Source organism: Crocuta crocuta, unplaced genomic scaffold, assembly GCF_008692635.1.
Source record: "Crocuta crocuta isolate KB4526 unplaced genomic scaffold, BGI_CrCroc_1.0 scaffold433, whole genome shotgun sequence".
Lineage (NCBI taxonomy): Eukaryota > Metazoa > Chordata > Mammalia > Carnivora > Hyaenidae > Crocuta > Crocuta crocuta.
The window spans coordinates 3,210,554-3,228,701 of record NW_027530001.1 but is presented as its reverse complement, the minus strand read 5'-3'; the positions used below and the strand labels follow the sequence as shown (position 1 = coordinate 3,228,701).

The following is an 18,148-nucleotide window of genomic DNA, read 5'->3' as shown; positions in this document are numbered from 1 at the left end:
TTTATTTTACAAATAGTTTATTGTCAAATTGGTTTCCACATAACCCCCAGTGCTCATCCCCACAAGTGCACGCCTCCATGCCCATTTCCCCCCTTCCCCTCCCCCATGGTTCTCCGTTAAGTTCCTCCCAGTCCTCCTGTACATGCAAACATATGATCTTTGTCCTTCTCTGCCTGACTTATTTCGCTCAGCATAACACCCTCAAGGCCCATCCATGTTGCTACACATGGCCAGATTTCATTCTTTCTCATTGCCATGTAGTATTCCATGGTATAGATAAACCACATCTTCTTGATCCATTCGTCCGTTGATGGACACTTAGGCTCTGAAAGCAGTTTTAAAGAAATACTTTAGTCAGTGGTAGCTGTGTTGGATAATAAATATGAGCCCCCTGCTTCTTTGCAAGGGTGAAGTCATTTATTTGCTCTGGAATTGCTTTGGTTTTCATTTTGTGTGAGGATTATCAGCCTCCACCCCTGCTTGTGTTATAGGGCCCTGAATGTCCAGAGATCCTCTGAGTGTTTAACACATCTGTCAGCCTCAAGGAGAAGGACCAATGACCCTTAGCATAGTACCGGGCACCTGTCATTATAATACCCAGTTATAAATAGCCCACTTCCTGGTGTCCTTGGGAGTGGTGATGGTGGTGAAGGAGACAATACTTAGGCAGCTTGGACTTTCTTTCATACTTATACTACATCTTATTGTTTTGTGGTTTCTTCAACATATTTCCCTTTTGTCTTCTAACTTTAGCCCAGTTTATTATCTCAGAAAAATTAATCTTTATCCCCCATTTCTTTTGTAATCCCCAAGCAATGACCATAATTACCTCTCATTAGAGGACTATACTCAAATCAAGGATAAGGAAAAATTTGTGCTTTGAAGGGAAAGGAAATTTTATTTTATTTTTTTGGTTTGAAGGGAAAAGAAATTAAAAAAAAAAACAAGTGCATCAGCGTCTGCAGTCCTCGAGAACCCATAAATCCCATTCAGATTCTCCATAATTCCCATGTCCATTATCATTGCTCTCAGATTGTCCATAATTCCCGTGTCCATTATCATTGCTCTCTAAACTGCTTCTATGCATCATTCAATTTAAAATACAAAATAAAATCTCAAAATCAAATATTTCTAATTTTCAGTCTTGGTTTTAGTTATTGCTACCCAGGTGTGGGGTTAGAACACTGTCAATTAGGCATCTTGTTTGTGTGAAAAAATGTGTTCTGACTTTCAGAGCAACAGCCTGAGAGTCAGACTGATTTGCAGATATGTTACCTTTGGTCCATGTTATGTATTAAATATTTTTAGATTCNCTCTCTCTCTGACCCTCCCCTGCTCACGCTATCTCTCTCTCTCTCTCCTAGAAATAAATAAAACATTAAAAAAAAATTTAAATATTTTTAGATTCATTGCCAACATCTAAAATTCAAGATCTTTCACACAACAATCTGGGCTTTCTACTTCCCTTGAAAAGTCAGATCATTTGGCAACACTAGACCAGAATTTCCATATCACATAAACACCTAGGGAGAGCACAGCTTCTTCCTTATTTGGGGCCTTGTTTCTCCAGTTTGTCACAACCCTACCAGTTCCTGACATATTACAACCTATTATATTCATTTGCATTAGCTGCTCTGGCCCCTGAAAACATGAGTTTAAGACTTAAGTTCCACAGCATTTAGTGTTGCATAGAAGCTGGTTAACTGAGTACCCAGCACAGTCCTATAGTCTGATTAGATGTAGAATCCAGCTGAAGTAAGATCAAGCATGCATAGGAACCCTATGTGACATTTATAGTCTATCCCAGGGCAAATGGTTGGGTACTAGTTATGCTGAAGACCAGACAGAATTGGAACGAGTGGAGGAGAAATAACTCTTAGAAAGTAGGCCCTGGCCTGGGACTCAGAGCTGGGTTGGAGTCCTGGCTCGGGCCCCCAAATAGAAGGAGATTTTAAATCATTCAAATTCAGTTTAAGTTTTGATCTGTAAACCAACAGGACTGGACTAGGTAAGGCGGTCCCAAAGCAGTTTTAAGGGATGTTAATAGACGTGAGGTGATTAAAGAGGAAGCAGTGTTAAATAAATTTCTCTCACTTCCAAGACTTGTCAGGGTTTTAAAAAGCTGTTGTGCGTTGCGAATCTCTGAGAGAAGAATTAATATGCAGCATTTCCCAGGTTATTTAATTACAGCATCACAGAACCCTTCATTCTTTGTTCTCTGTGCAAATTATCTCCTCAAGCTTCTTACCGTTTTACAAAACTCAGCTTGAGGGAAGCTAATGTTAGCCTAGCATTCTAACATCCTAAGTATGTAAAAAGGCAACAAAACCCTAAAAAGCCAGAGATGTCAAAGAGCACTCAGGATCAGGTCAGCGGACACAGCCCCCCAAAATTGCACATCATGATTTAGCAAGAAGCTGTCGAAACATGGGTACTCCAGGTCTCTGTCTGAGAGGCAGATGGAACAGAAAAGTGGGAGGGTGGAATTAAAAGAACAAAAATAAGGAGAGTTGAGCAATTTTGCTATGAAGGGAAAGACATAGAAAAGTTAGTGTCTCAAACTTTTTGAGATGAATTGGAACTTTTTCAGTAGAGATGTGAAAAACCTGTAGCTGGGAATCCACTGACCTGGATGGTTAGGGATTGTCACCCCATCTCTCTGGCCATCCATTTCTTCAATTTTCCAGAAAGAGAGAGTATATAGGTAGGCCCTTTAGGTGTTAAAATTGTACTTTTATTTGCATCACGTATAAGTTAGTAAGGATTGAGTCCTTCAGAAAGGGATTTGGTGAGGAAAGATGTATGAACAGATGAGGGCTGAGACCCAGATTAGAGAGAATTAGGTCAAGAGAGGTGCTTTATAAGCTCCTGGGGGATGGATCTTTAATGGTCCTCCGTGAACCTGAGTTCCAACTACTGGGATTTCTCGACAGACGTGCAAGTAGACTAGACAGTATTTGTTTGGTTGGCTTCTTATGTTAACATGGCTTAACTTCCCAATGAAACCCACCAGATTTCCAAACTAGATTGAGTTATCATTAATTGTCCTAAGAAGTTGATTTATTTGATTAGCTATCCCAGATTTCTAGGGTTTTTGTTTTTGTTTTTGTTTTTTGGTGGTGGTGGGCTTTTTTGGCTAATAGAGTACCTGGATAATCAGTTTGGTACCCCGTTTCCAATTTTGTTTGTAGTCTTGTGACATTTTCTAGATTTGATGTTCTTGGTAAAATTAGTTTTAGTAATTTTAATAGACACAGTAGTAATGCATGTCTCAGTAAATAGTTTCAGATGTATGGAGAGCACCGCTGTATTTCTTTTTCAGACATTAAATATATGCTTCTAAGTGTGATTTTGGACACTCATTCATTATTCAAGTGTTTGTTGTATACATACTGTGTGCCAGGCAGTGTGCTAAGTGCTAAAGATGAAGCAGTGAACAAATGCATCCTTATGACTTGTGTGGATGCACACCTAGCTTCAAACCAAAAACTGTTGCCTCTGCAATAACTTCTTCATTTGTATTTAATGATTCTATTCATTTTAAGATATAAAAGAATGATAAAATGGTAACTTTCAGCAAACCTTTACTAGAAAGAAAATATGCTTAGTCACCTTATTTATCCAATACACTGCATGAAAGAAGGAAAATATTTGATGATACTAGGTCTTATTAACACCACAGTGGTAAATAACCCTATACTTATCTTTCTTTGTAAATTGCTGGTCACACCCAATTCAAAACCCACAAAAGAAACTAAGAGTCTTTTTATTTTTTTAAAACTTACTGATTTAAAAAAAATTTTAATGTTTGTTTATTTTGGGGTGGGGGGCAGAGCGAGAACTCCAAGCAGGCCCCTTGCTGTCAGCACAGAGCCTGATGTGGGGCTCGAATCCACAAACTGTGAGATCATGAACTGAGTCAAAACCGAGAGTTGGACGCTTAACCGACTGAGCCACCTAGGTTCCCCAAAGCTAAGGATCTTTGAATTAGATGTTTTTCCTGACAATCCTTAACTGCTATATACCAGTCTATCCTCAAGCATAATTTGATTGTCCACCACTTTATATTTACAAGAGAAAATAACAAAGACTCAACTAATGCAGACAAACTTAAACCTTTTCTACTTCTGAGCTGGAGATGGGGACACACCCCTGGACCGATGGTTTTCCTGGCCTCACTAACCGTTGGGTCCTGATCACCAACACGGGCGTTCTCTCTTCTGAAGTGTAAAGGTGATGATCTCTGGATTATAAAAAAACAAAAGCATTTTTCTTGAGTTATTTTTTTTCTGCACTAGGAAATTTTAGGGCTAAAGGAGTTGAAAAATTAAGCATTTAGAGCCCACTCAGTTTGGGCTTGGGTATTCCATGTGCAGTGTGATAGCACAGAGAAAGGGCTTCGAGATGCAATTCTTCACTTCATACCTACGTGATAACCTTTATAACCCCAATTTCCAATCCTCCTAGAAGAGATCATAGAAAATAATCCTCTCAAGTTTAACTTCTCCTTCTTTAACATTTTTGGATATATTGTGTTCAAAATGAAAATCAAGGGACGCTTGGGTGGCTCAGTCAGTTGAGCTTTCTGTTCATGATCTCCTGGTTTGTGAGACTGAGCTCTGCATCGGCTCCGTACTAACAGCATGGAGCCTGCTTGGGATTCTCTCTCTCCCTACCCTGCTCATGGGCTGGCTCTCTCTCTCTTCCCCTCTCTCAAAATAAACATATAAATTTTAAAAACAAAAACAAAATGAAAATCAAATTTGAAACTAAGGGGCTGGCCAGGATCTGATTGCTCATCTTTAATATACTTTAGGAATGTCCCAATAGGTTCACAGTGTTAATTTAATATCATATTTACTGTTTATATCACATTGTTATATTATTTATTGTTATTTTAATTTAAAGTTCAACAGTGCTTTAAATTATTTTAGTGCTTCTTTTCTTTCTCCTCAATTTCCGTCCCCTCCTGTTTCTCTGCATCTTGAGACACTTCAGAGTGTGGACCCTCATCATTAGACTCCGCCTCATCTTCTTTCTCTTTCTCCTCCGGCCCCCACCTTGTCAGCTCCCCAGCCTGTAAGGTCCACGCGGATCCCTCCATCCTCGGTGAGCTCATGGATTTTGACAGGATCTTAGAGATGTCATTGGACTTCTTTCCCAGAATCTGAAATTCCTCATTAAATTTGGCTTCCTTCTGATCACGCCGCTTCTGCAGCTTTGAGGGCAAGGACTGGGCATTTCAGAGCGCGGTGAGGGGCTCACACTAAAGGCACTTTTAGACTTCGGTGCACTCTCTGCCCGGGGGTCCAGGCTCCTCTGACAAGTGACCAATGTGCTCTCAGTCCCCCCTCCTCGCGCCTCCTTCACGCATTACCTCTGCCGCCTCCTGGGGTCCCTGCTCCCTGGGTCGGCTACGTTGGAGGGCGAGTTGAAGGTGAAGGGTGGCACCGGCCTCCCAGCTGCTGGGGGGGCGCGGCGGGGTGGAGGGGCCGGCAGAGCGAGCGAGAGGGAGGAGCNCTCCCCTGCCCCCTCTCCCCACGGCTTCCAGGCCACCTCGCGCCCTCTCCGCAGCAGTTCCTGGCTGCGCACCCACTGCGCGCCCGCATCGGTGCTCGGGGACCGGGGTGGCCCCGCCGCGTTTCTGCGCCCAGAGCTCACGGGGGAGACAGACGCAGGGCGAACCTCCCACGGAGAAAGGACAGAGGCAGCAGTGGAGATGCGTTCCAGCCACGTCGTCACTGAGCGCCTGGCCGAGAGCAAAGAGCTCTGTTCTCTGCAGAACAGGGGCCGCTGGAGGGTGTCTCGAAGGGTAAAAGGGACCATTCAGTCTTGAGGGAGGCCAGCGGAGCTCCTTCTTCCCTTCTACGGTGCCTTGCAAGCCCTGATCTTAGCAAGGTTGTCTCACATGTGTTCACCCGTTCCTTTGCAAAGAAAATCAGTAACAATAAAACTGTCTAGAGGCACCTGGCTGAGAGGGCACCTGTCTGGCTCAGTCCGTAGAGCATGCGACTCTTGATCTCAGGGTCGTGGGTTCAGGCCCTACGTTGGGTGTAGAGCTACCATTGAAGACAAAACCAAACAAAAAACCCATAACAAAACCTGCCTAATGAAACACTGTTTTACGCTTTGAACTAGACCAGCATTTCCCTACTTTAACATGGAAAAGAACTACCTGGAGAGATTCTTAAGGCCCACCCCCAGAGTTACTAATTTAATGGGGAGAGTTGGCCCAAGAACTTGCATTTAGATGCCAGTCTGTGGAACCACCCTTTGAAGTCTTGGACTAGACAACTTGTATGATTATTTAATGGAGATAATAGAAATAAGAGAGGGGCACCTGGGTGGCTCAGTTGGTTGAGTGTCTGACTTCAGCTCAAGTCATGATCTCACAGTTCCTGAGTTCAAGCCCCATGTCAGGCTCTGTGCTGACAGCAGGGACTCTCAAGCCTGCTTCTGATTCTGTGTCTTCCTCTCTCTCTGCCCCTCCTCCACTCATGCTGTCTCTTTCTCAAAAGTAAATAAACATTAAAAAAAGAGAGATAAGAGAACTAGTTATTAAAAACCTCTTAAAAATGTAAATTTTGGGGCACCTGGGTGGTTCAGTCAGTTAAGTGTCCGACTTCAGCTCAGGTCATGATCTCTCGTGGGTTCGAGCCCTGCATCAGGCTCTGTGCTGACAGCTCAGAGGCTGGAGCCTGCTTCAGATTCTGTGTCTCCCTCTCTCCCTCTCTCTATCTCTCTCTCAAAAATAAATAAAACATTAAAAAATTTAAAAAAAAAGACTATATCAGCACATTAAAATACAGGGCCAACCCTGTTCTTCTCAGGGCCACAGAACAGTAGTCCATCCCAACTTTCCAATAAGCCTTTCTCTTCTGTACCTTTGTGTGTTCCCATATTATTCCACTGGGTGGGATGTTCTCCCCTTTTCTCCTGGCAAAGTATTGTTTGTTCTTAGAGACACAGCTCCAGTGTCTTCTGTGCTGCAAACACGCTGCAAATGCCTCTGGGTGGAAGTTGTTACTTCTTTCTCTGTATATGTATCTCCTGTATTTATCACACTGTTGGAGACTTATCACACTACTGCATTGCATTATATATACACACCTTATCCACCTTATAGCTTCCATTCTATCTTTGTATTTCCCCTTGTCTCTCTACCAGTCTTGGTGTCTGGAACACAGTAAACATTAAATGCTTGCTGAACAAGTGGATGAAAGCTAGATCTATACCCTTTTCCATATAGTAGGATATCTAACCTATACATCTAGTTATCTGGTGTGTAGATGTTTTTATTTCAACCTAAGATTTTAGGTGTTAAATACATTAGATTATTTGTTGTGATTGTGGAACTTGACTAACTGTGTGTAAGGAGTTAATTTTTCTTGTTTCCTGAGTCTGTAAAAAAGACAAGCTTTGGGGCGCCTGGGTGGCACAGTCGGTTAAGCGTCCAACTTCAGCTCAGGTCATGATCTTACAGTTCGTGGGTTCGAGCCCCGCATTAGGCTCTGTGCTGACGGCTCAGAGCCTGGAACCTGCTTCAGATTCTGTCTCCCTCTCTCTCTGCCCCTCCCCTACTCGTTCTCTGTCACCCTCAGTCTCTCAAAAATAAATAAATGTTAAAAAATTTTTTTTAAAGAGAAGCTTCTTCTGGGGTAGATGTAAAACCTCCATTATTAGCGACTCCACATTCTATCACAGTGGCCTGTGCCTGCCTTCTTGAGCCTCTGGGACACCTGGCCCAAGGAGTGACTGAACGACCTTAACTTGAAACTGCCGGCTGTAGAAATCCCAATTGCTATAAAGCTTCTGTACTGACCTTGGTTTTCTTAGACACTATTTACGTTGGCTGCAAACCAGCCTAGCAGGTCTGCTGGCAAATATGCCTGTGGCAGAGTAGAGTTTGGGATACTTTTCAGGACCTACTTCCCTTTCCCACCCTGATTTTAAACCTTTCACTCTTAAGTATTCAAAACCTGTGTGATACAAGAGTAATGGTTTGATTAGTGATCTTTGTCTCAGCTCTGAGTAATAACATTGAGAATGATGGGTCAGGCAGTTGGGCTTTGGCTTCTACTACTCGCTTTGTCACTTTGAGCTTTATAAAATCCCAGTGAAGGCTTTTAACTTCTTTAAGCCTCAAATGAGCATAAAATGAACATAATACCTACTTTTCCTATTTCACAGGTCCTTGTGAGATTCAAAGCGGTGAAAGTTCAAACGGCCATAAGCTGTAAAGCATTGTACAAAAGGGTATTATCATTTTTATAATTTACATTTTTCATAGAGCATGCATTAATTTATTATAATCACATTCTGAATGTGCCCAAAGGGGTATTAATTTATTATAATCATCATCTGAATCTGACCCTTCAGACATCTGTAGATACCTATAAAAATCATTTGACTTGTATCTTTTGAATTTACATGCCATTTAAGGAACTGCCTTGAAAGGTCACGTCTAATGTGCTGCTGGCCGCACTTTCCATAAAGCAGAAGATGACCCCAGCTTCTGGAGTGTCCTGTGTAACACACTTGTGAAGTCAAGCAGGGGCCGTGACTTCAAGCTCCGAATTGCCATATAGCAGAAGGGAGTGTGGGAGGTTTTGTTTCGAAGTTTAGTTCTTTTGTGTTGCCTTTAGTCAGCTGCTGTTTGGAACACTCCAATGAAAACAAATGCCTCTTGTCCTGGCAGTCAAGGGAGGCTTTTAGCAGCATGAGTAGCCTCAGGAAGGACATTTGTTTATGACCAGCTGGACATGAAGCCCTGGGAAAAAGAAATTTGATCCCCAAGACTCAGACCTTGTCCCAAGGAGCTCACAGTTAGTTACTGCTATAATAGATAACAGAACTGTGAATAAAAAAGAACCCAAAGTGATTTTTTAAAGTCTCATGTCAACTATCATGAGCATGTGTGTGGAAGGCAAAGAAGAGTGAGCTAGAAAGAGGTGTTAGGAAAGAAATATGCCAGCGAGGAAGAGCTGGAGGAGGAAAAGGGAAGATAGGGGTGTCTCTTCTGCCCAAGGGGTCAAAGCTCGACTGTGCTAGAGCAGCTGACCTTGGGCTGAGTTTCCTTTTGTGTTTTATGGAGGCTAAACATTCATTCAGATGTAAAATCTTCCGGTTTTATCATATGGGTTGGAAGCTACATTGACTCACATATGTCCGTTGACAGTTCTGGAGGTTAAGAGTTCTGGTAGCAGAATGCTTGGGTTCAAATCCAGCCCACCACTTCTTGCCTGTGTGACCTTGGGTGACTCACTGGACCACACTTGGTCTGAGACTCCCCCACACTGAGAACAGTGACTGGCAGAGAGCAAACATCCATACATGTGAGCTCTTATTCCCCTTGACATACCCGGAAAGAATATAGGAGGCTTTTGGAGCTAAGCAAGTGCTTTTACAACATAGAGCTATTTGTCTTGGGGCACCTGGGTGGTTCAGAAGGTTAAGCTCTGACTTCAGCTCAGGCCATGATCTCATGGTTCGTGGGTTCAAGCCCGGCGCCGGGCTCTGTACTGACAGCTCAGAGCCTGGAGCCTGCTTCGGATTCTGTGTCTTCCTCTCCCTCTGCCCCTCCCCCGCTCACACTCTGTCTCTGTCTCTCTCTCTCTCAAAATAAAATAAACATTAAAAGAGTGTTTTTAAAAAAGAAATGTTTGTCTTCTGTGTTGTAGTAAAAAAGAAACAATGTTTTAGGAACTGGAAAGAGACAACAAGCCTGTCCTTTTTTGTGCTCCCCCAGATTGAATTACAACTCTGGGAATGTGAGAACAAAGTGAAGGTTTTAGGGGGAACAGGTTGGTGTGTCGGATCCTGCAGTTCTAGATTACCTTGCTCACTGAGATTAGCAGTGAGACTCTCCGCAGTTTTGCGTTGTAGCCTGTAATGAAATCCTTGGATGTGACACTAAGCCAATTTGAAATTTTCTCATCAGAGAATCCTGCTGTTACATAATTATATTTGTACTCACAGGTTCGCTTAATAATTCTCTTGAGCCAGTGTTTTGCTATATGGAAAGAGTATAGCTGGGCCCCAAACTGAACTCTTTGGGTCCATGCCTACTCTCAGAATGTGAGACAAAAGTTGTTTTTGTTTTTTTTGTTTTGTTTTTTCTTGCTTGTTTGGTTTTTTTGTTGTTGGTGGTTATTTTTTACAAAAATAATGCTGAGTAAAAGAAATGAGAGAAATGAGAGGAAGGTCAGATGTAGGAAGGATCCTTAGCCAGATGGGGTTCTGCCAAAGGCCTAAGCAAGGCTTCTGTCAATTCAGAACCCCCAGAGAGAGGGAATAACAATAGGTAATGTAGATCTACTCCTTACGTGTACTTCCCCCTCTTTTTATCTGAGCAACTGTGGCCCAGAGAACTCAGGAAGCTTGTCCAGGTCGTATGGCTAATAAATGAGAGAGCCAGGACTTGTCTCTCTGCAAAGTCTGTGCCCTTCTTAGTCATTTTTCCTTAACCCTTTCTTCCCTTGTCCAACGAATTTCAAGGCAGGGATAATGAGAGCTGATTCATCATAGCCTTTTCTTGTAAGCATTGAGGATGGGGTTTATATCAATTAGAGAGCCCTGCTCCTTGAAGTCCTTGTATATCACCCCGTTTAGGAACACGCAGCTGGTAATTTAGCCTGGCTCTTCCAAGCTGCTGTAGCAAGGCTACATTATATGACAAACTGAATGCTGTGAAGGCCTGACCTGAGCAAATAAAAAGAGGCAACTTTATGAGCACTTATATTCTAAGTATCATGCCAGCTATCCTTTAAAAGGCACTATAGAGTAGATATTATGATCACTCTCAATTTTACAGGTAAAGAAACTGAGGCAGACTGAGGTTTGGTGACTTGTTCAGAATCACCCAACTATTAAGTGTCAGAGCCAGGATTGAACCCTGGCCAACTGACCTCATAGTCCACACCGTAAAACACTGTGCTCTACTCTGGATGAGTAGGGAAGGAGAAGGGGTGAAGTAGAGGCAGTGGAGTGGGATGGAGGGAGGAGTGAGATGGAGGGAGGTCTGGAAGTGAGGGGACCATGACTTGTAGCTATTGCTGATTTTTATGATGTGCATATTACCATCATGGCCAATTTCAAGCTACTGACCTGATGTCAGTTCATTATTAGTGTGGTAAGAAAGACAAGATATTGGAGACGTTAAGGGGGGAAGAGAGTGTCACAGAAGAGCAAAGTATTGTTAAATGCCTACAGAGAGGTCAAGTGGGTAGGTCATTGGTGAACCCAGAAAGGCCTGTTTTACCAGGGCTGCGAGCCAGGCTATAATGAGTTGCCTTCAAAGAGGTTGGTCTGTGACAAGCCTTTGTCTTCTTTGGGGTAAAGACAGAATCAATCTCAACAGAAGTGAACTTCCATTTAGAGATTTATCTCCACTTCCTTCCCTGCCTACTCTAAGCTCACCCGCTATGCCCTCTCCCAAGGCCAACCCTTCCATTTCTTTCCCAGATCCTTTCTTCTTCCTCTAGGGTCTCGATTCACTTGTCATTTTTCCCCCTCCTGTGTAACATTTGTCTTTCCTTATTCACAGGACCTTTCCCTACAACGAGGCTCAAGTCTCTCTCATCTAAAACCAAACAAAACAGGTTTTGTTTACTCACCCTCAGCCCTTTTATTGTCCGTCTGCTTCCCGAATCTCTACATTGAGAGTACTCCTCCGCCTTCACTATCTCTATCTCTTCATTCCCACTCGCTTCGCAACCCAGTACATTCTGGCTCCCAGCCCCATATCTCTGACTAAACTGTACTTGTTAGGTTCACCGATGATCCCATGACCCCACTGCCAGCACCCGTGATCTACTTGACTTTTCTGCAGGCATTTAACAACTTGTTCTATTCTTGAAACTCTCTTTCCCCTTAACTTATCCAGTCTCTTGTTTCTCTTGCCATGGTAGTAATACATTCTTCCTCTTTTTTGCAGGGGAGTGGGGTGATCTTTTAATGATTGGTTCTTTTCTCTCCTGCCTACTGTCTGTGTTAAGTGATGGTCTTCCCAAGATTTCAGTCTTTATTTTATTCAGCTTTACAATTACTGCTTTCCCTCCGCAAAACTGACTTTCGCTCGCTGGTAGAATTTACCGCATGGCTTAACGCCTCCCAGGAATGGTGTTCAGACAGCCCTGTCCTTTTATCAGTGTTGGGTTGAAATGGAGTTCTAGCCCCAGCAAGAGAGGGAATATGTTTATCCTTGTAATCTGGGTGGAACTAGGAAAGAAGACTTCGATGCCTTTCCACCCCTGCTAGAGGCAAGTGATAATGAAAGTGTGGGTGGTGGGCAAGAGACTGAAGCATGGATGCCTGCCCCACAGCCACAAATAATCTGCATGCCTCTCCCCGTCTCCAGCCAACTGAGCACCCATTAAAACTCACTTCAGCTCAGCTGATACTGTGTGCTCAGGCAGCCTCTTTGGACAGCCTCTGTCTCTTGTCTTCTAGGTTGGGTCACATACCTTTGTCCTTTAAGGTACCACATCTCTATTTTTGAAGTTTCTGTATCCTATCATAATCATCTGCTGTGAACATCCCTAGGCCGTTCCCATTTTGGCATATTTGTAGGTTGTCTGAGGTATTAACAGTTACTTCTAAGTCCTTCCTCCAGGCCTCAGCCCCTTCGATCTCTGACTATATCTTTCCATCTGCCTAGATGTTCCACTGGCTTTAAATGTAATGATTCTGACATGGAACTTCTCTTACCTTCCCTGACTATTCTGCCTGTATTGTCTGTTTCTCATACCCCAAGTTAAAGACCCTCCAGTATCTTGAATTCGCCTGCATGCCTACCTGATCCCAGTCCCTCCATTCTGTGAGCAATTACCAAGGCCCAGCAACTCGACCTCAGCGATCTCTTTGTTATAATTTCCTCCTCTGTATTCTCCAGGGGCAGACCTTCATTTTTCTCTCCAGTGGACAGCTGTCAGATTCTTACAGCTGTTACCTCTGCCTTCCAGTCTCTTTTCTCACCAATGTATTATCTATACCACAGCTGAAATTCTTCCCAAAGTATAGTCTCATTACAAAAAAAGTGTCCAGGGTGCCTGGCTGGTTCAGTCAGGGGAGCATATGACTCCTGATCTTGGGATTGAGTTTGAGCCCCATGTGAGGTATGGAGATGACTTAAAAATAAAATCTTTAAAAAATAAAGTGTCCAAATATCTTTGCTGTTTCACCACTGACAACAAGAGCCTATACGTAAGGGCATTAATCTGCTGCCGTCTTTCCAGCTGTACCTTCAGTCAGCCCGGATCACCTCTACATAGGAACTTGTGTCTGGTGGTCCTTTGTCTCGATCTGACCTGCAGACATGTTCTATTTTGTCTGCAACTTAAAAAACAAAATCAATGCTTTAAAATCAGAGGATTTTTCTTAAAAGTTAAAGTCTTAAAGAAAGTTCAGAGAACTGTGAAAGCTTAAGGAGAGATGGAAATTTGGGGAACGGGAGAAAATCAGTCAAGATTTCAATTCTTAACTACTTAAGTTCTCAGTCCATCTTGCACTGACCTTTGCATTCTTAGAGGATGTAGCAGAGTCTTTACGTATAGTAAGTGCCTAATTAATACTTGTTGAAGTATGTAGTAATCTGACCTTTGGTAGTTTCTTGCCACAGATATTGTATTTTTCTGTAGAACAAAAGTTCTGTATTAGTGAATCACATGTGATCCCTACAGGGGGCTTAAATGTGAGGCATATAATTTGCATGTCAGTAAAAATCTGCATTTAAAAGTAGACTGAAACTTTACAGTGTTTAAAAAATATAACCATAAATTTTCATGCAGATATTCCATGAATTTTTTTTTCCCTATAATAGGCAGGAAACTGAACAGAATCTGGATAGGAAAATTTAAAAGCTCTTTGACAGGATTAAATGGCCAATCACTAGCAAAGTTGGAGAAGGACTGACCTAGCATTTAAACCTTCAAATATGGGAAATGAGGCAGGTAGTGAATTACAATAGATGTTTTAAGTATTTAATGTGGTTGGTTCATCTTGAAATTGAAACCCAGGCTGAGTTATTGATGCATTGGTAGTATCAGTGTACTGGAAAGCTTTCCCCCAGCTTCCCCTTCCCCTGTGACATGAGCATACAAATGAGCTTTTTAGAGATAATTATTTTACAGACCCATAATAATTTCAGAACTTGGTCATCAGTGTGGTCCTCATAACGAATGTATATAATAGGAGGAATGATAGTCTCAGCTTCCCTAGAAACCCTGGCCTGTCCCTAGGCTCACATTTCTTCATGTAGTGACCTGCTGAATTAGGGGTATAATAATAACAATTAACCCATATAAAGCTTAGTATGTGGTGCTACTCTAGGTGTTTGTGCCTTTTTTAAGCTTCGCAACAATCTTTTGAAGTAGTTAGTACTATTATTTCTGTCTTTTTTTTCTTTCATAGTTTCTTGTCAAGTTGGTTTCCATATAACACCCAGTGCTCATCCCAACAAGTGCCCTCCTCCATGCCCATCACCCCCCTTCCCCTCTCCCCCACTATGTCTGTCTTTAGATGAGAAATCAAGACACAGAGAAGTTTAGTAACATGCCCAAGATCCTACCACTGGTAAGTGGAAAAGCTGGGCTTTGCACCCAGGCACTCTATGTCTGGAGTCTGTGCTGTTGACTTTGGTGCCTGCTCTCAATGCCTCTTAGATTTAGCCTTTTATTTCCATGCTCCCTCTGCCTTCGCTTCCCTTATTTACCTGACTTCCTATATGTATCTGAATTATAGCACTTGCCCAATACTTTTACATCTTGGTTTCCTACCCTTTTCTTTGCTACCCATGCTTCAGCTTCCATGAAGCCACAGTTTAGGCTAGAAGCCTTACGGGGTTTCATCCCAGGAAGAACAAACAGAAGTAATTCTGTACCTAGATTTCTCTTACTACTTGTATTGCTTAGTTAACATCAGCTATTCATTTATAAGTCCTGGTTCTCTTCTATTTCTCCAAGCTCCAGAAGGTTGTGTCTCCACCTGAAGCTTCCCTGCCCTTAGGATATATTTCATAATTTACATGTTGACTGACTTAACACAGAACAACCCCATTCACAAATATAACTAACTTGTATATTGAGAAACAGAGTACAGTTCTGCTTGGCTTCCTTTGATTATTATTATTATTTATTTTTTGAGAGAGAGTTCAAGTGAGCTAGGGACAGAGAGAGAGAATCCCAGGATGGGCAGAGAAAGAGAGAGGGAGAAAGTGAGAGAGAAGCAGGGCTCACCTGAAGTGGGGGGGTGCTCTTCGCCAGATGTGGGACTGAACTCACAAACCTTGAGATTATGACCTGAGCCAAAGTCAGATGCTTAACGACTGAGCCACCCAGATGCCAGGCTTCCTTTGATTCTTGCTTGTCCTTTGATCTTTGGCCATCATACCTAGTTAGGGGGGTGCGGGGGGGCGGGGGGGGTGAGCCAGTGGCCCACGTATTTGGTTGTGTCTGGTTCCACTGAGGTGTAATGAGTAATGACCCTTAAGCCTTTCTCCTCAGGGAGAATTTCTCTCCTAAATCCTACAATAGATATGGGGGCAAGTTCTAAGATCTGTAGCACTGTCCTAAAGGACTTCAGCTCACCAGGAATTGGCCAATTCTCAACCTGTGGGGCTGTTAACACTTGGCCTCTTTCTTTGTGCTACTGGAATTTTCCAGCTACTTCTAAAGAGGTTTCAGAAAACTTTGTTATTTTGAGCATGTTTTTGGGGATGGATCTGAATCTCACTGCACAAACTCAAGGATGCAATAAAACTTTATTTATTTTTAATTTTATTTTATTTTAGCACGTCTCTGACCCTTTCTCACTCCCATCTGCTTATCTGTTTTTCTCCTTATAAACTACCCCTTCTTGAATCAACTCTCCTGCCCCACCCCCCTGCCACCCTGACAGTATGTTGAACAATGCAGATAGTTGTTGAGAAATTCTGTTCATAGGGGTGATCTAACATGGTAGAGGTACTTTTGGAAAGGCATGGGCAAATTGAGTCAGGACTGCGTGCGTTCAGAGCATGCAGTGCATAAAGGAAACCCGAGTTGGGTTCCCTGTAAAATGAGCAATCTAATCTGTCTTAGACAGACAATTCACCTCTTTTACAGCTTTCCTATAACTGAAGAAACTCATATATAATTTGTCTTAAATACTCAATAGTCTTCATTTAACTTAAAGTAGTCCAGAAAGTAACAGAGCCAAGCCTGCCATTGGTTTGTTCATATTTCCTTATTTCATGCCTGTCAAGCTACTTGTCCTGCAAGAAATGGGATGGATCCTGTGTGTTCTCTATTAATTGATAATGATATTGACAGGGGCTTATTGTGTGAATTCTAGAATCTTAGTGAATGCAGTGATTCTTGGTTACCTGGCAGAAATCAGTATTCCCCCAGCAAGACTGACATTTTACCACAAAATTCAAATGATGATTACCTTTCCCGATTTGCCAAACACCTTAAATTAATTGTTAGAATTCTGTGCATGTGAATTTTTTTATTTAAATTAAAAAAATTTTTTAATGTTACTTTTGAAAGAGAGAGAGAGAGAGACAAAGTGTGAGTGGGGGAGGGGCAGAGAGGGACTCCGAGACACAGAATCTGAAGCAGGCTCCAGGCCCTGAGCTTCCAGCACAGAGCTGGGCACAGGGCTCAAACTCATGAACTGTGAGATCCTGACCTGAGCCAAAGTTGGGTGCTTAATCTACTGAGCCACCCAGGCACCCCATGTGCGTGTGAATTTGTTTCATATCACACACATTTATTTCATAGCAAGAACATTATCAGTAGGGGGGCACCTGAGTAGCTCAGTCAAGCTACTCAGTTAAGCATCCTACTCTTGATTTTGGTTAAGGTCATACTCTCACAGTTTGTGAGGTTGCTTCCTGCATAGAGCTCTACTCTGACACCATAGCGCCTGCTTGGGATTCTCTCTCTCTCTCTCTCTCTGCCCCTTTTCCACTCGCACATGCGTGTTCTCTCTCAAAATAAATATGCTTTTAAAAAAAGAACATTATCAGTTTTAACTTTTTCAGTAAATTGGACAACCGATACATATAGAAGTTAAATTATTTTATTAATATTATTTGCTCTGCTGCCTGTATTGCCAGCAAACAAATATTAATGAAATCACTGGAATAGCTCTACATGGCTAGATTAATGGCCTCTTGTTCTTATTTTTCATAAACCTTGGCTAATGGTGTTATAATGCAGTGTTCTCATGGCGAGGCACATGTACACAATAATAATACTTTATATGGGACATTGGGGTAATGGAGCATGGCTCAGGAGCATGGCTCGCCAGGATCTGAGGGGATCAGTATTCTAGCAAGTCTGTACTCTTCTTCAAGGCACACCAGTGTGGTGCATGCCCAGGCTGGGAAGCTGTATTATGGTGCATCACAGACTTTATATAGTCCTCATTTCTGTTACTAGTAACATTGTTTCCTTGATCTTTTGATGGCATGAAATGTTTCACTAATCATCAGTATTGTGTTTCATATTTTCCAGAAGGGCACTGTTACTCTCTAGCTGTCCTCCTTTCCTAGGGTAGAGAGCCACTAGGAGATACAGTATCTAAATTCATAAACCAGTGTCAGGAAAGTTTCCAGCCACTTTTTGACACTCCTGGAACTCTCTAGGTGGACTAGTCACTGGCTGCCACATGGCTTCCAATTCTCTGGCTTTGAAAGGTGGCCATTAAGTCTTGCCACAAGGTCAGTTTTATAAGCATGCTTGGTAGGAAGACCTTGTATAAGAAGTGGAAAGGTTGGGGGGGATGCCTGGGTGCTCAGTCAGTTGAGTGTCTGACTCTTGATTTTGGCTCAGGTTATGATCCCACCACAGTCATGGGATCAAGGCCCACATTGGGCTCAGGCTGGCCATGGAGCCTGCTTGGGATTCTCTCTCTCTCCCTCTCTCCTGCCCCTCCCCTGCTCACACTCTCTCTGTCTCTCTCAACATAAATAAATAAACATTTTTTTTAAAGTGGAAAGAGGAGAATATACTCTGTAGGATCTTTGCTGGTGGATTGCGTAGGTCTCTTCTCTCTTTGCTCCTTCACCAACCACACAGCTTCCTGCAAATGTTTAATGCAGAGCTCAGTGCCCTCAGGTTCAAAGGAAAAGTGATGGCAGACTGTATATTCTTTGCACATTTCT

The 18,148-nt window shown here is 42.6% G+C and overlaps 1 protein-coding gene across 1 annotated transcript in view; it reads left to right on the top strand.

Annotated features, from left to right (window-relative positions):
• Positions 1-18,148, top strand: part of NCEH1 (neutral cholesterol ester hydrolase 1) — a 53,871-nt gene that overhangs the window by 13,056 nt on the left and 22,667 nt on the right. The window lies entirely within an intron of this gene.